At 38.2% G+C, this 24,724-nt stretch overlaps 1 protein-coding gene across 1 annotated transcript in view; it reads left to right on the top strand.

Annotated features, from left to right (window-relative positions):
• STIM2 (stromal interaction molecule 2) overlaps window positions 1-24,724 on the top strand; it is a 68,549-nt gene that overhangs the window by 13,219 nt on the left and 30,606 nt on the right. The gene's annotated exons all lie outside the window — the stretch shown is intronic.

Genomic DNA, 24,724 nt, shown 5'->3' with positions numbered 1-24,724 from the left:
CTGCAGATTTTAACATATGAGGGAAGAAATGTACTTGGGTATCAATTACTCTGCCCGGTTTGCTGCTTAATTATTTTCATTTATTTTTAACATGGTTAAATTAGTAGGGCTCAGACATCTTTAAGTGCTTCCCTGTGATGTTACTTGATCAGAAACTTTAAGGGTTAGATTCCTTCCACAGTTCTTGAGGTGTTGGTATCTGAGTGAAGAATCTGGGCTCCTTCTCTAACACAGTACAGAGAGCAAACATGATACCTTGAGGTAGCAAACCCTGCTCAGACATGTGGATCGCACCATTAACTCTGTGCATTCAACATGAATATAACTGACAGTGGAAAGAGGACACTTCAGATGCAGGCAAAAAAATGTGTGCTCCCAGCTCTATATGAAAGCTCTTCCAGGAGCAGTGCCTCAACCTGCTTAAGGAGCCTCCAGCCTGTTGAAGGTGATATCTGACCTTACACCATAATCTTATATCTAACATTAGGCACCTCTTGAGTCATGCAAAAAAAAAAAAAAAAACTACCTGCCTTTAAGTTTTTAACTGCTGCAGACTGAATAATTACTGCTTGGGTTAGATATTAATTTGATATTTACATTCATAGTGCAGCTTAAGTGTGCTAAAGTCTTGTTTCCTGTCATTTAGCTTTAAAATGCTGCAGGATTAGGTTTCAGCCAATCAGTAATACTAGCTAGGAAGCTATAATTAATGTCTTAGGGAAGGGGGGAGGGAGGTGTTAACTCCTTCTCATCTTTGATATCCTTGTTAGCCTTAATTTATTACTTTGAGAAGGTTTGGGAGTTCTTGGTAGATGACTTGGTAGAGAAGATGATCTATCTATGCTTGAAGTCACTTCAGCTTTTGCACCGTTTTACAAACTTGATTTGAACGGTTGGATTGCACTGCAAGGCCTTTTTGTGTGTGCTCAGCTGGTTTAGGACCGATATGCCTGTGTTCATAAGGAACACCAGAAGACTATGCTGCCATCAGCTCATGTGGTTCTGAAAGTCTTTAACATAAATGTTTCAGATCTGCAGATAAGAGAGAAGCACAGCTATGAAAAAGGGAAAGAACAATTCCACCTCTGCATTAATTGCATCTGGGAACTTGAAGTAACGCTTTGTACTTCAGAGCAGAATGTTGTGCTAAATTGGAAATGGTGATATTCTCGCCCACAACCATTCGGTCTCATGCAACTGTGATTGGTTTAGTCACAAGCAGAATATTGGTCTGCCTACTCCGTCTTTGCAAGCTACCACGGCACTGGAGTTGCTGTTCGTGGTTCATTAGTATTCATAGGAGCTTTGCCGTAGGAAGGATGAGAGTTGTGGGCAGTGTCTTTTAATGGCATAGATTAGTCTCTGAGAGATAGCAGAGAGCTGGAGAAAAACTGAAATCTTCAAACATGGCTGGGGATGATTATAGCTTATTTGGAGGCTATGGTTGTCTTGTATTTGAGGACCTTTTAGTAGTCCTTCAGAATATCTGTTTCTGTGCTTTTCTTGGGCTAATGTTGGAACCTGCAGAGAACTTACAACTGTTTTATCTGACTGGTGAAAATTGTAATAAATCAGCATTTATGTTTAAATTTTGTAAAGTACTTTGAGCACAGTTGGATGTGCTTCATGTAATCAAGACATCCAGAAGACTGCGGGCGAACTCCTCATATACAGTCTTCCAAATATATACTTACTAACAGCAGCAATTTGTCTAGTATGTGATGACTTCTGTCATGTAACTCTTAAATAATTTTTTTCTTGGACAAACTCTGGCTTTGGGTGCCTGTCCACAGTTACCCTCACTTCTGCTCATGCTCCTTACTTGCCTCAGTTGAACAGCCAGTGGAATTTTCTAAGTATTGTGTTCAAAAGAAAAGCAAAAGCTGCACAGAAATCTACTTCTGTATTTTTTGTTGTTTATAAGCTGGTTCGGTTCAGATAAGGAGGGGGTGAATGAAATGAGAGTGAGTATTTGAGCAATCTGGAGTTCCTGTTCTAAATAAACATGGTGCCAATCCATTTAGATTAGTTGAGGCCTTGTAACTGTCTGAATTTACTTTGACTTTTTTGTGATTCTGCCCAATTTATGACCACCTGTAAAATTTGTGCTTTTATTCTGCTCTATCATTGCATTTAGAGTTGATGGTTGACTCATCACCTAATAGCTTTTATGTTTAATGTGAGGAATAGTTTTGCATTCGGTCTAACACAATATAAGCAGAAGGATTTAGCATGTGATATAGCGATAACATCTCCTCTGAACTAGGACCTTACTTGTGTATAGTGATTCTAGTAAATAGCAAGTGAACAGTTCCATACGAAGTAACGAAGTCAGCTTTCAGCAGAAGGTGACTCTAAATGAATTCCTCCATTCTGTCCACGCACCTGCTTGGCTTTAATGTTTAACGTGCCAACCAGCTGTCACTATTGCCCAACCAGATTGTAAAACGAGGAGATGAAATAAGAAAATTGGAGGAAAATGAGAATAACGAGAGGTTCCCAGCATGGCCTTCTGAATGTTCATCAGAAGATGGATGATGGCAGAACATGGGCAGAGAGACTAAATAGAAGCTGCTGGTGAAATGTTGTCGACGGAAGGAAGACACAGACGCTCAATATGAGTGAACAATGAACTTCAACTTTAATGGATAGTTCAGTCGCCTTTTATCTAGTTTGAACATAATCAACTCATACATATTGCAAAAACTAAGCTCAGCATTGGCTAACATTTCCCGCTCTTTTCAGGTAGTTCCTCCTTCTTTTAGCCACCGTCCCGCCTTAGGGACTTTCCCAATCGCCCAAGGGCATCGTGTCCTTGAGCATGATTGGCTCTCAGCCAGCTGCGTATGTGCCAGACTCATGTGAGTTGAGTACGGTACTTCACTAGCCCATTGCCTCCTAACTGCCCAACATCCACATGTCCTATTTCACTTAACCATTCCTCCACAGTGAAATGTGGGATGGGTGAGGGGAAAGCTGCATCAGCGGGGGTGATGAAGATTGTGGATGCTGGAAAGGTAAAAATTCTGGATCTTTCAGAAGAAATACCTTGGCATTATGAGATATTCAAGTCATTAGGATAGCTGTGGTGACAGACTGCTGTTGTATAGCATTTGAAGGGTTGCATGCACAGATCCCAGGAGCGAATGAGTTGGGGCGGCTGGGAAATGCTGCTTCAGTTCATTCCTTGCCTCTTTTTTTTTTTTTTTTTTTTTTTTTTGTGCTGTCATGTAAGCATTTTGTCCTAAGTGTTTAAGAAGCAAGTATAAAGCAAAGCAGAAATACTGTACTAATAGTTTTATGACTGTGTGGTTCATATTTGTATAAGAAATGTGGTGATTATGAAATTTTCTGCTTTGAGGGTGCTTGGCACGGTATAGTGTTTATTCTTCACTCGTGGCAGAATATTTTTCGTATGTCTTGTGACTGGAAGCTGTTAGCTAATTCACTGATTAGGATTGGCTTTAGTAATCAGTTTACTAAAAACCACCACCCCTGGCTTAGAGGAATTTGAGTCTGTGTACTCACCACTGGTGGTTTGACAATTAGTACTGCTGAAATGATCCTGCAAGAAACCCCAAGGTCATCCTTTCGCTTTTCCTGTGAATAATCTGGTTTTACTGATGAGTACTTCTACACTGCTAAAGACTTGGATAATGAACAAGGAGGGCTGTGTGCATGGGTCACGCTCTTGTTACTAACTGTAACTAACTAAACTAAAAAGTGGCAAATGGCTGTGGATTTTTACAGATCACTGAAGTATTTTTTGGATTAAGTGATCTCAGGCAATATTTTTATTTCTTTTATAAAAGAGTGAAGTTACTTGCATTTCTGCAGACCATTATCACTCACCTGTTACCCAGAATCATTTTGCTAAAAATTTTACTCACTGATTTAGGACAAGATTCAATTCCTGTGGCATCAGCTTTTATTATTAAAACTTTGGTTTCTGTTTCTTTAAGAGGAAAAAACACGTGTAGTCCTTATGGTTTAATATGGAAATACATGGGGTTGTTTAGAAATACTGGAATTGCAGTGTTTTTTTCATAGGCAGCTCTTACAGGGAACAACTGACACTTATTCTTCCATAAATACTATCTTTAGGTATATCATTGTGGGCTTTTTTCTCATCCTCGTTGATCCAGAGGTGGATTAAAAGGTTAAAACCTTGCTTAAGAACATAGTCATCTTACAAAACCAGGGAAGTAGCTTCCCTAAAATCTTGAATTAACTGTGTACCTGCAGCTCAAGAAGAGGGTATTAAGAGAAGTCTCAGCACGTGGCTAAGGCATGTGGTCTTCAGGAAGACTCTTCCTAACAAAAATGTCCTTATGTCTTATGTCCTAGTCAAGATTTTTTCCAGACTGCTTGTTTTTTCTTACCTAAAAAAAAAAAAAGTGGCTCCGTCACATAGACCTTGCTTTGGAAGGAGTTCTTGGTGTCTTGGACATGATGTTTATCAGTAAGCTCAGTGTCATAATTGAGCATCACATTGTGTAAAGGCAATTTTTTTTTAATTAGTAACTTTTTAAAAATACTATCAACTGGTTACAAATAAATTCAAAGTCTGGGTTATTTTCTCTCTCTTTTTTTTTTTTTTTTTTATCACCTTGCTTCTAAAGTCCTTTGCATATCTCCCCCCTTATTTTCCTTTGGAATTCGGCTCAGTCTATTTTGAGATGAGCAGAACCAAGGAGCGTACTCAAGCAAGGGAGGTATAATTACCTCTGCATTGCTCTGTTTAGTAACTTCTAACAGCTGCTTATTAAGCAAATGACTTAATTGACTTAATACCTATTAGCAATCTTTCTGGTAAGAAATTTTCTGCTAAAACAAATTCCAGTGTGCATAATTACCTCAGGTGACTTACTGTGCGGATCAGCAATGGGCTGTTTCAAACTTCTGTGCCTTCCCCTCCACTTCTCCCTCTCTGCAGCCCTGGCTTGGATTCCTCCTGAAAGTGTCATAGGTGGGATTTGCTGTTGACATACTTGATCAGCAGCAGTATTCAGTAGGAAGAAGATTGTTATGCTTGGGATCAGTTTTGCAATTGAACTTGCAGCTACTCAGTGTTGACGGGGGGGAAAAGGGAAGTCTTCAGTTTTGTTTTGGGTATAAACTGAGAAATCCTTCAAGTAGAAAAGATTGGTTCTGTACCCACTGTTCAGTATTTCTCTACTGTGTTTATAACCTGTCTCTGAGCAGTTGTCATTTGTCTGGTTTTACAAGTCACACCATCTCTTCTGCTGAGTGCAACAACTTATAAAAAGGATTTGGTACCAGTTTATTGGCTGTGGAATTAAACTTCAGGTAAATTGCTAGATTTCCCCTAAGGAGCAAAAGCAGCATTTTCCAGACAGATCCGAAAGTAGCTGTTTTCTCCTAGAATCTATTTATGCAGCATTTATTGTATTGATAAAGGAAGACAAAAATAGAGGCGAGGCACTCTGGTAGGCTGATTACAAGGAAGATATTAAGGGGAAGTGTAGCTTTTCCTTCTTTGGTAAATGTTTTATGTTAAAAAAGCAAACAATTGGAGAACATGCTATCAGGAACCAATCGGCTCTGTGCAGCCAAGCACAACTGCGGATCCAGATTGAAACAAAGGAGAAAAAAATTCTTAATTTCTAATAAATGGTTTTACTTACCAAATGATTAACATCTGTTTTTGGAATAACTCCTGCTAAGAAGTGGCCTTTTTATTTATGTGCTGCATAACTTTATATCTCGTGTATATTTTTGTACAAGTCTTTGATAAAGTTGATTACATTCTAGTTAATTAGTTTCTCCTATTCTGTATATGGTTAGGGCAACGTTGTTTCTTCTAGCTTCGTACTCCTTTTCTTGATTCTGTTCCCTAGTAGAAGGGAACATCTCCTTAAAAAAAAAAAAAAAAAAAAAGCATGTAAATGCTTTCATCATGCAAAAGTGAAATTCTTCTGCTTTTTGGGGGCGAAAAAAAGAGCAAAGGGAAGCTAAGATACTTGGAGTCTTCTTTCCCACACTGTGGGAAATGCTCCATGGAGGAAAACTCTAGGTGTGCTAAACTTAAGCATTGAGACTTTCTGTTATTTGTCTTCTAACCAAACTGCTTCTAGCATCTTTAGGCAGAAATACTAACATGGAATGGAAGAACACAACCACTGTTCCAGGGTGAAAAAAGAGGTGCACAATGGCCCAAGCTTTATATTTTGACAGAGTTCTTTGCTGAGACATCTGAGTGAACCATGCCTGGGAATTGTCATAGCGTGGGCTGTTAGGACTGCCTGGTGCTGTGCAAAGTTTGTAAGGCAGGGCTTTTTGGTTCATGTACAGCATTTCTTAAACAGATGAACCACTTTTGTACCACAGCAAGACATCTGAAAGTGTTTCTGCCCTGATGTTCTCTGCATGTGGAATAAGGATGCTCCTGGATGAGCAGTGTTGGCATCCTTACACTGATGTACGGTGATCTTCCCTTACAGTGACTGGCAATCATCTTTGTACATCCAGAAGATTTGTCTTTTTTAATTAATCCAGCCTGCCTGTAAGTCAGTTTCTTAAAGCTTAAGCCCTGAAGTGGCAGGGGAGAAGCAAATAGCTATGGATTTATGACCGTAAGATTTTTGAAGCTTAGAGAAGACACAATTAAATTTAGCAGGTCTTTTTAAAATAAAAATGCATGCAAGTAAATTTTATGAAGAGTTCTCACAATTGCTCTGTGGCCATCTTCATTCACCTTAAGTAAGCTAAACTCTTGAGATGAAAAGATGCTGACGAGGCTACAAATGAAGAAAGATGTTTAAAGTTTAGCACTGTTGTGGTGTTAACAAAGACATGTAATATAGAAATTTGCACCCCTCAGTCTATATTTGGTTTCAGTGGCATTTGAGAAGATTGTTTTTCCCGTGAATGTAAAATAACATTGCTATTCAGTGCATCTTTAAGATAAGTGAATGCTTTGTGCAAGTTTAGGAAAGGATGACCTTCTGGACAGAGGTCTCATCTTTGCCATTTCCAGGCAATGCTGTTACCCTGGAGTTGCTCTCGTGCTGGGTTGAATTAGTTTATTATTAAACTAGATTAAATTGTCCTCGTCCATGTGATGATACTGCTTTTGTTCTCCTCTGCAATGTCCAATTTGAACAATTAGATTTTTGAAAATTTTCCAATTAAAATTAGTTCTTAACCCTGTTTGGAGAAGTGCACGTATGCACATGTGCAAAAATTACTTTGGCAGGTTCAGTGAAAAAGAACACCTGATCAAGTGTTTAGTTGCACATATTTCTCATTCTGTTGTTAAAATGAGAAACTAACTAGAATGAGCCACTCTACCATTGCCAGCCAGTGGGAAGGATACAGGGGGAAGATGTCTTACAATGGGAGGAACTAAATTTTTAGAAGGAGGGGCAAAAGTAGAAGGTCTTTATAATCAGGTAAGAGAGCCAATAGGTCACCATATGAGACATACGTATTTTTTTGTTTGTTTTTAAATACAGTATGATGATAAATTTGGTACTAGCATATCAAAACTAGCAGTGAATTTTAGTACTACTTTTGCAGATAAGGAGACTAAGAAACCGGAATGAAAACCTTGTGACACTTGAACTGGCAGGGGTTGGCATTGAGAAGACCTGGAATGGAAAGAGGAAAATATGAGCAAAGCAGGGAGGGAATATCTGTGTGTGTGAAGGTTGGAAGGAGAAGGGGCATGATCTAATTTGTTATAGGAACTGATGGGGTTGAAAGTAGGAAGTAACAAGTTACAGTTGGCTTTCTATTCCTTTTTAAATATTAAGCCTGTTTATAGTAGGAATAAGCACGATGTGTTTCTCCTGTCGCCTTGTTACACACTACAGTATGTGTTGGTAGCCCTAGCTATCTGGCAGTGTGTGTAGCATCTTGTAAACTTGTTTTTGTGCTAGATAACAAGTTGAGTGTTCGGAGCACTAGATATTTTTGTAGCTTGTTCCAATAATGCTGCTTCCTGGCTGTGAACCGAGCATGCAAAACCACAGGCTGGTGGTTCTAGCCATAGACTGCTCAGTGATGCGCTAAAAGCGACTGTTCGCTTTGCAAGTCCTGCCTGAGGCGAATGCAAGCAGACTTAAATGTTTGCATCCATACAGAAAATCTTGATACTGATTTCCTACACCAGTTTTCTATTGTCCTGGCCAGTTAATGGCATGGCAGGAGGTTTGTTCTTCTGCCTCGTGCTCATGGGATGTGTTTGGGCAATGGAGCTTTGACTGAGGAAGAAAAGGAGCTGATGAGAAACTTCTTAAAATTTATTTATTTATTTATTTTTGGAGCTAGTTCATAGCTGCTCTACAGAAACTGCTGGCTGAGCCAACTGTACCTGTGATATGTCAGCAGAGCTGTGGTGGTTCCGTGAGGTTTGGGTTAAGATGCTACGACTGAACAAATTCTGGACCCGGGCGGTGTTTCTAAGGAAAACACAACACAAAATTCTTGCCCTGGCCTGCTGTCTCTATATTGTCATCGAGCTTAATTTGGGCAAGGTTGAAAACTGTTCTTGAATTCTTCACCTGTCTCTGTTTTGACTGTGCTGCTGCAGCAGGTGGTTTCTTAAGTAGGTCAATGGGCATGTGCTTGGCTACTGGTACACGAAGCTGGCATGAGTTCATGTGGCATGTAGCAATACCTGTGGGATTTGAAAAAAACACACGTATTCATGTGGCATGTAGCAATACCTGTGGGATTAGAAAAAAGTATTACAGAAAAGGTAAGCCTTCAAGAGACGTTTGTATCAAGATGTCCTTGTGAAAAACTAGCCAAGATCCTGCTTGTCTTTGTTTTCGTTTTATCTAGTTGCTGGCTTTTTGTTGCTTAGCATATATTTCTTTTAGCAATTACGTACATAGTTATTTTCCCTTGTGAGTGTACTGGCTCTTGTGCATACATAAAAATGAACAATTCCAACAAATGGCCATCTAATCCAAAGAGTGCTAGTGAGTGTTGAAGTGTATAAAAATATCATCTTTTTTTTTTTTTTTATGACAGTCCACACTCTTGCTGTCTCTTTTGTGAGTCATTTCAAATTAGGCTGCAGGTAGGAAGCCTTGAAAATAAGAAAACACTGTGCTTGTGTTTCTTCAAGGATTTTTTTTTTATTAAAAAGTGTATATAGAGTTGCATATTACAGGGTGGGCACAAATTTTTACTTGTTTTTAGAATAAACGAGATGCATGCTTTTAGACTAAAAGTATGGGGATGTATGTATGTATGAAGTATGTATGTTCTGGAGCTGGGTATTTGGTTTGTCACCTTACTGGTCTGAATTTGTGTGATTTCTTCTGTACCTTTGACCTCTTATATGGAATGGCACAATTTTAATGTTTATGAAAGCTATTTTGAACATTCCTTGGTCTTTGCTGATGCTTGTAGAACTGCCATTGTTTGAAAGATTGAACGTAGGTCTGGACTTTGCTGATATCAAATATTTTTTTTTCTAATTGCTGCAACTTTTTGACATTCTGTACTTGACATAATAGGTACTAAATTTTTGCTTTGGTATTGTAGTCTTGCAGTCATGTCTGTAACTTCAAAATAGTGGTGTATTATTTTAATTGGCAAGCTAAAAGAATTCTTTTTAATCGGGTTTTACTAAAACAGATGATCCTTTGTAAGGGATCAGTAAACCAATAGCCCATGTGATCTCATATGAAACAAGGGAATTTAAAGAACTCCAGTGTTTAATTTTTTTATTAAAACTTGGGTGGAAGTACTTGCTGTTTTTTAAAAAAATGAACAAAGAATCCTTTATGCAATGCAGAGATTCAACTGTACCGTAACTTATATAACCTACTCACTTTGGTATTCTCAAAACCTGTAGATTAAAAACAAACAATGAAACTTCCAGTTCATGTTAATAAATTCAGCAAACTTAAATAATGTTTGATGCATTGATTTTTATGTCAGCTTGCTGTTTGAATCTGATTAACATTTTTAAGTAATAGTATTTAATATCTTTATTCTCTTTACTACGTAAGCTATTCCTGGCAAGCGTTAGAGAAAAGGTTTTAAGTGCATTAAAGCCCACCTTCCAATAAATAATGCTCAAGCTCACAGCTTGTGCAGTTGCATGGAACAGCTGATGTTCAGAAATGGTTGGAATTAATTCTGATCATAAACCCTGAACTGGCTTGCTCTCTAAGGTGCTGCTGCTGCAGGTAGTTACATATGAGCTCTGAGCTCACTCTTTATCCTGTCGAGGTGGAACTTCTTTCAGTTTATGGGAATAGATTTGGTTATTTTTTTTTTCAGGGTGTTGGTTGTATTAATTCTGCAGATCTCCTTAACTTCCCTTCAATTTATTTATTTTTGGTTGTTTTTCTGCTTTAGTGCATTTCACTTACAATCATTTTTAAACCTTTCTGATCAAAAACTATGGGTGAGGTGTTAAGGTTACAAATTCTTGTTTCTATGAATATATTAAAGGTTTTAAACTGCTTTTGTCACTTCTCTGAATCAGTACAATTTAGTTCACTGTATTTCTTTTTCTACTGTTTGCACACTTCCTTTCCTTTCCTCCTTCTGTTGGCTGCAAGTTAGCTAACAGCATCTTGAATCTTATTTTTGATCGAGATTGCAGTTCTAGTGCAGTAAGTTATGTAACACTTTTTCATAAATTACGTTTTCTGCTTATAGAAACAGTGATAGGGTTTTGAAACAACCCTGTTTTTTTTTTTTTCCTCTGCTTCCCTTCTACTTAACAATGAAGTTAACCCTTCTCAAAACCTTGAGCTTAAAAACTGTTGTGTGAATTGTGGAAAAACTGTTTGTGTGAACAAAGCCATTAAACCTCTATTTTGTCTTCATGCCTAGACAGTCTTAGATCAGTTGGTGAAAGGAAAGGTGAGGCTTCTTGTATATCATGTACCAAAATACCACTGAATCCCATTGGAGCTTTAGACAAGTTACAATGCCAGAAACTCCTTGCTTTTAATCATGGCAGTAGGCTGTATACTCTTGTAATAGAAGTTTCATTTAAAAATACAGATCCCCATTTCTTTGGAGCTAGACATGGCCATGTTTAAGTAGAATTTTAGCTCTGTCTTTACACGGATGCGTGCATAAAGTCTCCTAATACAAGGTAGTTTTTATTGAACTATAAGACGCAAATCAATGTTATACAATATACTTTGTTTTTCTTTTTCCTTTTAAAAAAAAAAAAAGCTATTAATGAGTGAACATGCCTACTCATGCCTTCATTTGTGATGAACTCTTTCTTCTCAGTGATTATTACCCTGTTCTCAAGCTCTGGGCCTTTACAGGCATGCTAATTCTTATCATCCTGTTCTCGTTATTGTCTTTTAGCCTGTCTTAAGTTCTGCTGAAACTCATTTCTCTTCATTAGATGCAATGATGTGATGGTAAAGACCTGCAGATATTGTGAAGGCATTCCTAAGCAGAGTTCACACGTGTGCACGAGTACACACATTCTTTGCCCAGGCATGAGGAATACACATGCGTGCTTAAAGGCAGTACACAAACCTGTGCACAAACGTCAGTGCTGTAAGATCTCATTTTGGACTTGTTCAGGATTTTGCAACGGTTTCTTCACAGGCATGCCTTGTTCTTTTCCTGTCTGTAATCATTAGGTGTCTACTTAATATTTCAGGTTGTAAATGTGGTGGATCAACAACTTCTTCAGAACAGCGTGCTTCTTAGGAGTGTCCTAAGAACACATGGAGAGGACACAACTAACAGTTCATAAATAAGAATGACTACTGCTGTTACACCTTTATTTATATTTGTGAAGTGGAGCACTCCATTTTGGGGGCAGTCATAGAATCACAGACTTATAGAATCATTAAGGTTGGAAAAGACCTCCAAGATCACCTGGTCCAACCATCTCCCTGCTACCAATACCATCAACTAAATGGTCCAACCACCCCCCTACCACCAATGTCACCCACTAAACCGGGTCCCTAAGCACCATGTCCAACCTTTCCCTTGAACAGTGACTTCACCACTTCCCTGGGCAACCCATCTCAATGCCTGACTACTCCTTCAGAGAAAAAATGTCTCCTAATTTCCAACCTAAACCTCCCCTGGCATGACTTGATGCTATTCCCTTTAGTCCTATCACTAGTCCTTCTTGAATCTGCCTTTCAAAGGAGATGACAGATGCTTGTTGAAAAGGAGCACTGGAATCCAGACTTGTGCTCTGAGCCAGAATGTCACCCTGACCCGACACCAGCAGGACATCCATAGCTCTCTGGCTAATTCATGGAAACCTTCAGGGATGGAGTTTCTACATCTTCTGGATAGCCTGATCTAGTGCTGCAGTGGCCTCCAGGCAAAAAAAAAAAAAAAAAAAAAAAGAAAAGCTTTTCCTGATGTCCAACCTGATCTTCCCAATGCATCGTTTGACTGTTTGTCCATGTTTCATGGTCTGCCACTGCTGAAGAGGCTTTGCCATCTGTTGTGAGGTGGTTGCAGGTGCCTGTTAGATCACCTTGGCTGCCTTTTCAGAAGACGTTAAACAAGCCTAGTTTCCTGAAAATAAGTGGCCTCCTTGAATGTATGTAGGATTGAAACTTTGTTTTCTTAAGCCTAATAAGATTGAAGTTCGTTAAACACAAGATTTGGAAAATCAGTATTACCACACACTATAACTTTTGATTAAAAATGAATCTAAAATAAAAAAGGGCTGTAACTAGCTGCATGATGCAAGTTTGCGTTCATGTGTATACATAGTCAAACAATGCAATGTTTTAGTTAAAAGACACCAACAATGGGGGTTACTTGGAAATATTAGAATGTCGAAATCTTTTTGTGTAGAGGATCCAAGTCCAAGTACTTCAGAATGTACATTCTTGAGACAACCTAGACTGTTGCATATAAATAATGTAATAAACCAGTAAGATATGGAGAGAGACCAGATGAAATCAACACGTAGAAAGGTTGTTTCAGCTGAATTTAAGATGATGTGTAAGCAGAAAATAGAATAATGTTACTCAGTGAGAAAAAAGAGTGATGGAAAGTTTAGCGCTCAAAACATCAGAGCGGCTTAAAGTAAGTAAAAGTAACTAAAGTAAAGAAGTAAGTGTGTAGACTTCTTTAAAAGGTGATTTGTTTTAATTGAATGTCTGATATGCCTAGGTGGAAGATTCTTTTAATGTGTTGACACTTTCTGCCTTAAATAGACCATAAGTTTTTGATTAAGCAAAATTAAAAAAAAAAAGGGGGTGGGGCAGAAATTGAAGATGCATGTTGATCACTAAGCTAGTCGGGTAGTAGGCCACTACTGGAGTCTGCTGTAGGCTGTTTGTAATGTAGGTATTGGAAGTGAGAAAGTTCTTTAAGGTAGTTGTTTGCTTAGGATATGGTAAGCTTTAAATTTGTGATGCTACCACTTCAAAGCAAGAAGTGAAAGCTATGCTTTTAAATTCAGGTTCACTTCTCTTGTAATAGCCCCATCTTTGCTACATAGGCAACTATTGCCTTTCTTTGCTCTGTCTCCAGCACGTCTAGGACTTCTGGTTTGTGTGGTTGCAGAGAATTTTGGAATGCATGTGGATTTTTTTCCTGTGTGTGTCCTCCCAGTTCGAAAACGTTTGATTAATTTATTGATAAAGTTATTTGAGAAAGGAACCTAGCTTTGGTTTGGTATTGGTAGTAAAACTGTGTGGAGACAACCTCAGTTAACAGTTTAAACGTTGGTAGTTTTTTATTATTTTCATGTTAACTGGCAACTCTTCCCTTTGTTAATATGTACTGATTCAAGTATTACTGAAGAAATGAGACTTAATGAAAAGCAAAAACTTTCTTTGCATTTTAATAGAATAAATGAGAAACTTGCTATAACCCAGAGCTACAAAAAGGCATGGTTTTTGTACCTATTTTCTGGTTATATATTGGTAGTGTTCTGTATTCAGAAATAAAGAACTGACAAACACTGTCCTTCCCTGCCTCCTACAGATGACTTGGTATAAGAATTGCTTTGAAGTCTGTATAGACAAAAGCAGGTTCAAAGCAAAGTCATGTGTTACGTGGATCATTGTGCTAATACACAAAGGATGAAAACATTTGTACTGGTTGTTACATGTGACTGGAGTAGTTGGTTTTCAGGTGTCAGCTTTGGCAGGTGTTGTATTTAAAGCATCAGAATAGATTTCAAAAATGAAGTAAAATCCCTTGTATTCGAGTAAACCTGAGAGAAACTACAAGGTGTTACAAAACATGCTTCTATTTGAGATATGAATGAAGAACTTCAGATGTGTTTTACTGTCTATGGAGGCTGTATAACAGCAATAGGACACCCGATGAAACAAGACAAGCTCCAACATTTTTTAAAACAATCTTAGTTTAGTATTTTTATATGTTCTATTTGTTATATTTCTGTTTCTGTGGGAGACAGAAGGCCTTGTGTGAAATTAATTTCCTAGGGTTTTTGAAAATGGGGTCTAATTGAACGTACTGAATTAGAATTCATCTTTCATGTCTCTGGCTTGTTTTTGCTTATGTTTAATGAAAGACAGGTGGCTTTTTATCTTCCAGAAGTTATTTCCTTTTTGATAATTGGAAATGATGGACCACCTGTACTTCTTGATATTTGATATATTTTTATAAAAAAAAAAAAGTTACTGTAGCAGAAACACTTCTATTGGAATTTGTCTGGCTCTGGGCCTCTTTTTGTTCTTCTGTGTATTGCAGGGAGCAAGGAGCAGCAGAAACATTGGTAATACAGTGCACAGGGGATCCAGTTCCAGCAGAGTTGGGGAAAAAAATCTAGTATGTTGTTTGTCATGCTTCAGCCTTTTCAAATCTGACAGATACAAATGGCCATTAGTGTTTAAAGTCTCTTTTAAGACTCTTAAATTTTTAGTAAGCTTTATTTATGGTTGTCATGAAGCACCTGTAATGACTCTTGTAAAAATAGTCATTATCTGGAAAAAGCATGCTGTCCTTCGTTTCATCTTGATTTTTTTCACCTGTGCAAGTCAGGAACAAAGGCAATCTCAAGTGAGGACTTGAGAATAAATATTGTATGTATCTCTGAAAGTAACCAAAGACGTTAAATTGTATTTTATACTAATAATCTTTTGCAGATGGTTGTAACCTCAGTTGTCACAGTGTTAAATTTAAAGAAAAAGCACACTTTCTCATGCTTTCCCTTGAGTAAATTTCCAGGTAAATACCTTTCTGTTTCTTCTCTTCAGAAAACTTAAAACCACCACTTATTGATATCACAATCAAACAAATAGAGATGATGAGAACAAAAACACCCACCCACCTGGCTTTGTGTAGCCAGGTGTCACAGTCTGTTGGCTTTGGGAGAGACCTGTGTGTGTTCAGGTCTTGCATTTTGAAATCTTACTGCGTATTTTGGCTCATAGGTTTTTGGAAAGCAATCAAAACAATTGGAGCTTGACTTATGGAGCTACATAAATTAAACACTACGTGGACCTCTGTATTGCTATAAAGCCCAGCCATGGCATCAGTTTGTGGTTAACTACGTATGCTGTGTCTCCTCCACTTGGTAGTTGTCAGCTGCAACAAGTCTTCCAGGGCACGGTACGGAGGGCAAGGATTTAAGACCTGGAGCTGCAGTTCCCCACTCAAGTAGTAGCATAGCTGTTGTTCCACTGCATTAATTCTCATTTTGTTTATTTTGCTCACTCGCTGCATCGGTGGCTGGGTTCAGAAGACACCACAGGACCGGGGTTTAGAAGCAGTGCTGTCTGTGAAGTGCTTTTCTGCCGCCTCCTCCTTCAGTTTCTCACCCTCCTGCCCCCCTCCCTCTTCTGTCGCAAGTCTTTGTGTAGGAATATAGAGAAACAATTCAGGCTGAATCAGTTTCCTGAGCCTTCCTCTGCAGCACGACGGCACAAATGTGCTTCTGTTGGTACAAGGAAGGGGACAGTACAGGGGTAGGAACAAACGGTGGGGTACGAACAGTTAGGAATCCTTTTGGCACCAGACTTTGGCTTGTTCTGCCTCAGAGCATATGTGAAATAATTGCCTTGGCTCTTCCTTGCATCCTGGATGTGTTCGTGCTGTTGGGGAGCAACTGATGTTATTTGAAGCCGCGCAAGTAGTGTTTGGCGATGTGTGGTGCTCAGGCAAACGTAGAATACTCAGGAGCTTTATGCTTTGCTTTTGCTTTTGTGAACAGTTTCTCAAAATTTGTCCAGAGGCGTAAGCCTACTGCTTTAAGCTTGTGTACAAATGATATCTGTGTGCGATGAGAAGAGCTTTGTGTTTTCAGGTATGCATCATTTAACCATCAGCTTGAGCGAATCCTATCCAATGTTATATAACTTGTTCCGAGTTTTGGACTTTTTAGTTGAACCAAGTTTCCTCTTTTGTCCTCCGCATGACAGCAGTGCATGATGTCAGGCACATGATATTTGTTGTCTTCTCATTGTGTAAGAACTGGATTCTCTTTTAATGCCCACTTTAACAGCCAAGGGAGTGGATGTTGGAAAACAATACCCTTCAATACCCTTTGCTACTACTTCCATGGGCCCCAAAATATATTAATTAAAACTCTGTCAACCAAGAATAATCTGAGTTATGTGCGTCTAGAGTTTATTCTGACACTCTTAATTGCAAAATCAGTATCTGTGGTAAATTTGAGCTGTAGCATAATGGTGATATGTTTACTTTACACGGATATGTGATCATCTTTTTTTTTTATGTTCTGAAAACTTAAAAAGAAAACATGAAAGGGAGAGAGGGCTGTTCGGATCTTCTTAGCATCAAATAAGCTAAGGTGAACTGGGGCAGCATCAGTAGGTTTGTCAGCCCATTTTATCACTTGGCAAAATTTGTCATAAGAAAAATATTTAGCAGCATATTAGTTAGGAGCAGAACTGCCAGTTGTGCAGTCTGGATGTGAGTGCTAACTGCAGGGCAGTTCATGTAAGCTTCTGGAAGTAGGATAGTGCTCTACTAGCCAGCAATCTGCACCACTAAATCTTCCCATAAGCTAATGTGACTATTTAAAGAAACTATGATATTTGTACTTGCTCAATTACTGATGTGTTGAATGGTGCTGAAAGGAAAGGTTTAATTATGGTCTTATCGGTTAAATAAAATGAATCTCTGTAGTCAGCACGTTTGTATTTCTAAAAGCATAGGCGCTGCACAGGCTGACAGATTTAATGCTCAAATGCAAAAATCCTAACAGATTGTGTGTAATAAAAAAAAGAAATGCCTTGATGCTAAGGGCATGCTGTATTGTAAGTATAATGTTACAGTTTTTTAAATTTAGGTTTCAGTTGTATAATTCTGATATGCTCTTTTAAAGTATAAATACATTCTGACAACATGTTGTTACAGGAACTCTAGGGGAGCTGATGATGCTACAGATGGTGCTCATAGAGGATTAAATTTGATTCCTTCATAAGAACAGTTAATAATATACGTACTGGATCGGATGGTGTAAAAGACTTGAAGCGAGGTTGAGTAATGTCAGCAATGTCATGCATACTTGCCTGATTCGTGGATATAGGATATGATATGAATCACATGTGAAAACAAATATCAGCAGAACTAGCGTAGTTAAATGTCTAAGTGTAAAGGTGTAGTTTATTTGAAAGTAGCTCATGACCTTAAAACTTCTCTAGTATATATCTTTCACATGCTTTATTATAACTGCCTGGAAGTGTAATGATTTAGGACTTAAAAGATACATTTTTAAATCTTAAAATCATATTTATAAAACTTACGTCTCTTAGTAAACTTTTCTGTGAAAAATTAAGATGGGAGTCCTTTCAAAGTGCTTTCAAAGTGCTCCAAGAAAAAAAACACATTCTATTCTAACTTAGGATGTAAGTGATTAATATAATGTGTGAAGAGCATATCGTACTTTTTTTTTTACGGGTTTATTAAGTAATTTTCATGACAAAATCAAGATGCACGTCATGTTTACAATCACGTTAACTGAATTAAATATTTCCCTTCTTGGCCTTGTAATAAAGGATAGTAAAGTGAGACATTTTGTATTGCTAAGAGGAGACATCAGACATCTGTCTTTTTTTTTTTTTTTTACTGTACTTACAGGTTTGCACACTAAGTATTGTTACCTTATAGGTAAGGTTGGAAAGAGGAAAAGTGGAGAACTTTTCAATGGGTAGCATAAGATAACATCTCCATCTCCCAGTGAGCTCTGATACTGCTTTGTTAGGTTGGCCAGAGTTTCTCTTCTAAGTCATCTGTCTTTAACCATTTTATACGTGTTGTTCAGCTTCCCCCTTTCAAACTCACATGGGCTCAAAGAGGTTGTGCAAAGGGAGTCATGAATCCATCATCTTGACTTTTGTCTAGACATAGAGAAGAGTTGTAATTTGCTAATTAACTTACTAACAATCTAAATGTTTGCACTGATATCTTGTTTTGTCAGAGTAATCCATTAAATGATTAATGTATTCAAACTCTTTATATAACTTCCTCTTCAAACAAGCATTGCTGATTTGGGCTCATTGGAAGATGCTTGCTTTGAATTCTGTTTAATTACAGCAAAATTAGATTTGACATCAAATTTAATTCTTTAGAGAATTCCTTTCATGTCTTTTCCCTTTCAGTGGTTGCTGAAAAGTTCTTAAATTGATATGTGAGATGCTTTGAATGTCTTACTGGGTGATCAGAAAGTTAATCATATCTGCTGTTCTGTTTTTCACGGCTTTTTATCTGACACAGATTAGAGAAGTGCCAATCGAAACCTGCCTTAACACTTGGGTTTGCTAGTGGCATTATGTGATTGAGTTTCTGCTTTAAATAATGTATTGTTACTTCACTGTTTTCTTGTATATAAAAAAGAAATTTAAATTCACAGTTGAAGAGCTTTTTTTCTGTGGGTGTGGTGAAAGCAGAGATAAATTGATGGTGATTTTGGGAAAAAATCTTTCTTGCTTCATCAAGTGTGTGTAGGTATGATCAATTTGAATATACTGAAGATAAACAGAATAAATGGACACTTCTCAATAGTTGCAAAAACAGGTTTGAAACTTGCACATATGGATCACTTTTATACACATTGAAGGGGTATTGATTTATTTTAAGGTTGTTTTAAATGGTTATGCAAGGGATATTTAGTGGATTTTTAAGAACTGTGGCAACTTTTATGGAGCTGAACTAGCATAGTTTTTTCCCCCTCAGTGAAGTGTTACTAATCACTAAGCTTTCTATGTATTCAGAACAAGTCTTTCAGGTACCAGGTTTTGCAGTCAAGAGTTTCATTGTTAAGTCTTATCGGCTATTGTAAGCACCATTTCAGAAATTACCTGATTTCTAATATACAGTGGCAGAAAAGCGAAGCTTTGCATATCTTTAATTCAAAGACAACAGGGCATCGTTGTGTCCTCTCCTTTTGCATTACACCCCTTCCCCTTTCCCTGCTGTCATTAGTATTATTGTATGTTCCTTTTCCAGAAGCTCATTTAAGTAACATGAGTGTTTTGATTAGAAGATAAGTGTATTCTGCCCTTTTTGTCAAAATTTTGTCTGTTGCTTTAACGTCTTTTTTAGTAGAAAGATGTGCTGCAGTGATGAACTTTTTTCTCTCTCATCATTTAAATAAATGTCACAAATGACATTGTCAAGTTAACTGTTATCCTGCTCAGCCTACTTGCCATATGGAGGAGTTTAATTATTAAGAGTAGGAGTGATTTGCTTTGGGAGTTGTTAATTGAAAGATTAAATGAAGCTCACTCTGAGGATCTCTCTTCAAGCATTTGAAGATTTTAATGACACCTTATGTAAGCATTTAAGATAAAAGCTACATGTTTGTTGCTTTTATTGTGAATAGGCGTTTTGAACATCTGGTGAAATTTCTGAAAACACTTGCTTTCCAGTAATTCAAATAATCCCCACTGTATCGTTCAGATTTGTACTCAAGCTTCTAAAAAATCATCATTCTCTTACAGTTTTTTTTTTGCCTTAAATAATTTTGAACTGATGGAGAAACTGTAGTATATTAAAGTATGGTGTAAAACTAAAACAGAAAAGAAATGCAGCTGTAAGAAAATCCTAGTGAGGTGAAGATGCATTTGGTGGGGGGGGGAGGCAGGAGGGGATTTTGTGGTCACTTGCTTAGACTCTGGAAAATGCAAAGAAATCCTGCTTCTGTCACCATGGCTTGCTGAAACATAGTTATTTTAAGCTCAAAATATGTGCTTAAGAAGCTGACACTTCAGTATAGTGCTTGCCTGTGAGGTTTCCCTTTATTCCAGATGGCTTCTTAGGAGTGAGGAATCATAAAACTAGCAGAACGTGGCACACTCCTGAGTTTATCACAAAAAGGACAGTCATGGAAACATCATAGGCTTCCATGGGACTGCTGCTTGTCAGCTCTTCCTCTCGGTGAGTGCTCAACAGAAATGATGTGTAGCTGCCCACTTCTCCAAGCAACTCCCAACAGCCAAGTTCCTCTCAGCAAACTAATTGGGAACCTGATTCCAGGTACTCAGGACAATCTTGAAGGCTTTGTGTGTTCATGTATTCTTAAAAAGGCTCCTTGAGGTACCAAAAAGCCTTTGGATGCTTTGGAGACCAGATTGGAGCTGCAGGCACCTGGCAGGAGTCCCTCTGTCACACTCAGGCACAATTGCAGCACTTACGCACCAGTGTCCATATGGAAAAGAGGGGTAAATAACTGCAGGTTATCTATATGTGGGGCTGTTGGGCCTTTTCATTCTGAGATCTGCTGTGTTCCCAACAGTTTAAGGAAAAGCAAATGCAGGATAGATAAGACTGTGCGATGATCATATACCCTTTGCTTTGGAGCCACGTGCATTCCTAAAATAAATGTCAAGGGCTTTGCTGACATGAATGCTTGAAGATACGGGTAATTAATTTTCCTTACTGGCTTGTGTTGACAGTGTTGCTCTGCAAGCTTACATCCTGTTACCTTCAGGAAGTGGGATGAAAAAGCTGTGACCCTGCAGTTCAGGAGAACTTCCAACTGGAGATTTTCTTGTAGCCTTGCCTTATTTTAGCACCCTTTTAAAATGAAAGGGTGTGGGGGGGAGCCAAGTATTACTTTCCCCTTATTTGTGTTCAAAACAAACAAACAGCTTCCTGTGTACTGTACTGGGTAACTCTTAACTCAGTTCATTATCATCATGTTCTACAAGAAGGGTGGCTTTGAGCAGCCCTCTCCTACAATTGTGGCTTTGAGCAGCTCTCTGGCCAGGCACATGTTTTCTCCTGCTCTCAGAGCTAGGAGGCAGTTCCTGACCTACTCAAGGCAGGAGGAAAGGCTTCCTTCCAAAGCCTCCGCCAAGTTTGAGCCGTAAATCTCACATTTAATATTTCAGTGACAAATTTCCTTCATTATCATGTCCCTAACGTGCGAAATCCCCTCACTTCTGACCAATGCCCAAAGAGGTGCTTTGTAACTCCTGCATGTCCTGACAGCAAGGTGTGCCTGTAGGCACATGGTACGTGTGGTGTGCCTTTGCCAACCTCAGCTAAACAACATCTTTTACTTCGTTTTACTTTGCTAATTTCTCAGTGGTGCTCATTAAAGGAAGGATCAAACCTGAAGTTACCAGGTTTGCTTCCTGAATATCACCTCTGTACTCTTTTCTGTGACAGTGATTTTGGACCATGCTTATTTATGTATGATACACCAGACTAGGGCAGACATAGTGGTCCAGGCCTAAAAGTTAGATTTATCCTTAAAGTATAATAAAAGGTTTTGAATCCCAGATGCCTTTGGCAGGGTGGATTCAGAATGAGATATGAATTGCCAAGACTTATCAATTGTTACTTGTTGCTGATCCTTAGGCTTTTGATGATGGCACTTGCTGTATATCGAGACACTTCCCCTAGACTTATTCTAATGGACTGGACATTTGAGAAGTTTTTAATAGTACTTCATCTAGTATTAATTTGAATTACACCTGCCTTGTAAATGAGGCAAAATGCAGTGTTTTAAAACCTTCTGCAGAGTTACAAATGATCACATTTCTATCAGTTGTTTTTTGGATTTGGTAGGGGTCTGTAGGTATTCCTTTGAAATGATTTTCACTTATTGTGTAGGTTGTAGCTTTCTGATTTTTTTTGAAATTGTTCTCTGAAGAGAGGGATGACCAAGTGTTGTCAGTCTGGGAACATTATTTTTAATTTTACTGCATGAAAATAAGGTTGGAGTAAATTTGGGTTCTGTATAGAGTGGATTAATTTTTATTGCAGTCGAGATGTCCTGCTGGATGTTTCTCAGCTCAAAAAAGAGCAAACTGGAACTCAATCTGTTCTTCGAGAGAGATCAAGTGTTCTTGGGGCCAGGGCATGGGGCATTTGAACCATAAGTAGCCTATTTACTTCTTTTAAGAAGAGTTATAGCTCTTTCAAGCGCTTTCATGTTTAAATAACCAAAAAAGGCTTGGGGAGGTTTGGGCTGGACTTCAGGAAGAATTTCTTTCCTGTGAGGGTGGTCAAACATGTGAACAGCCTTCCTAGAGAGGTGCCTGTTGTCCCATGCCCCTTGGTGGTCAAGAGGCATTTGCAGAATGCCCTCTCATCCATATGCTTTAAGTTCTGGTTAACCCTGAAGTTGTCAAGCAGGTGCATTCAACCTTTGGGGATCCCTTCCAACTGAACTGCTCTATTCTAACGCATATTTAGAAGTACTCATTAAGATTAAGAAACTGATCAACCTCAGTGTTGAGAAAGTGTAGCCTGAGGAAAAGTTGTGACTTGAAAAGCTGGCCTTTCAGCTGAACAAAATGGAAAAGCATTTGAGTGGGTGCTTGCAAACTGTGAACTCCATTTATCTGATGTATTCCACTATGTAAGAGTAGGACTAAATACAAATCAAACAAGTTGGGTGTGTTGGAGGGACCACTTTATCTGTTCTAACAATCGGGCTTTCTTCTAACTTAAAGTGTATGTAATCTTGCAGTACAAGTATGTTATGATTCTGATATATGACTGTTTTTAAGTAGTGCCATACTCTGTGGCTACTGGAATTTAATAATTAGCAGAATGCTGCAGTGATTCGTTACTATTGCAAGGGAAGCCTTTCTATACCAGCCACCATATTCCAGGGGGATAAGTCCTTAAATCCCCCAATAATTGTAAATTTCTCATTGCAAGGTAAAAATTTAAATGCCATCTAATGTGCGAACTAAACATTTTCTAATGAAACAAAGATGGATAAATAACTGATTTTTCTAATGTTAAAAAAACAAAACCAAACCCCACAACCTTAGAAGAGCTTCATTTTTTTTTTTTTCAAGGCCTTCTGATTGTATTCCGAAGCTGAAAAATGTTTGTGATAGGCCTAGTTTAGCATTTAGTAATTTGTCTCTCTGAAATATGTGAAGTACTTGTTAAATAGGTAGTATTTCTATCTCTGTGACTGTGTTGTGGTTTTTGGTTGATATGTGGACACAGATGGAACAGTTAACTTCTGTGTAATAAAACTGGTATAGAAAGTAAGAGTGCATTAACTCATGTCAGTCTGTAGGGATCAGTCTTGTTAATGTCCGAGATCCCAGCTGTGACTTGGTTGCCAGCTTTATTATACTTCTGCTTTGTAGCAAGTGGAGTTGTGTCAGCATCTCTTATTGTTATAAATTAAAAAAAATAATCAACTGAAGTCAGAAAAGCAGAATCATGCCAATTCAATTAGTATGGAATACTAAAGCAATAAATTTTTCTATGCAAACTCAATCCTATCAATTTCTGTATGTTTCTCTTCCATTACTTGTGCAAATGAGCTTTTAATAACTTCAGTAGTAGAAAGAAAGCTTAGTCTTTTGATAGACTAGAAGCAGAAAAAAAATCGTGCCTCCTCAAATTATATTTTTAATGATATGACTGAAGCTGAGTGTACTTAACTGTTGTTTATGGGAATAGTGTATTTTTATAATGGTTATTATGTTGGGAAATCACCATCTCAGTACTGAACTTACAAAAAATAATTTCTGTATCCTTTTCCACCTCCTATTCTTTGAAGGGTTTGGATGCATCAGAACAAATGGAAGTTAGCTACTAGTTGATGCGAAGGTCTGTGAAAGACAAGTCTTTAACGATGGGTTGATCATTGTGTATTATAAAAATGGGCAGCATTTGGCATGTGTCTTGTGGCAAGGAAAGAAAAATGGTATACCAAATCCTGACATGGGGAAGCACAGCCATCAAATGGGCACAAATCATGAGCCTTCAGTAACAGACATGGTTGAACATGTGCTATTTGTGACCTGGGTTCCTGCTCTGTGGTGACTGCTGTTTTTTTATCAGAGTATTCAGGGCTGTGGGGTATCATATTCTTGTCAGTTCGCTTTCCTTTGTGGTGTGATTTCTTCTCCTGTAGTCCTTCTTGAGTATTTTATGTTCAGTAGTACTACCTACAGTACTACTGCACTGTGGGTATCATTCCTTTATCTGCTTATGAAGCTGTGATAGAAGAACATTATAATCTATTGTCTTTCTCATCCTCATCTGCTTTTTGTTTTCCTCCGGCTTCCAGAAAGGAGGTTGGAAACAACAGTGACTTTATTTGCTGTTGTGATGATGTATCGTGCAAAATGGTTGACAGATAGGAGAAGAGGTAGAGGTTACAGGGCGTTGGCAGTGAGGGCAGAATTGCAGGAGTCAAACTATACCAGTGTCTGCTGAGAGCTTCCTTATTGCTTAAAAAGAGGGTGTGTTTTCACTTTTTTGTCAGAATTCATATTTTATGGTTAATTTGTTGTCTTTGAACTGGAGGCTACGTGCGGGCAAGTACATGTATACAAACAAAATCTGAAGTTCCGTGTTA

The sequence above is a fragment of the Aythya fuligula genome, chromosome 4, assembly GCF_009819795.1.
Source record: "Aythya fuligula isolate bAytFul2 chromosome 4, bAytFul2.pri, whole genome shotgun sequence".
NCBI classification, from domain to species: domain Eukaryota; kingdom Metazoa; phylum Chordata; class Aves; order Anseriformes; family Anatidae; genus Aythya; species Aythya fuligula.
Note: the sequence above shows the minus strand (reverse complement) of the source record. Positions and strands in the feature narration are given on the sequence as shown.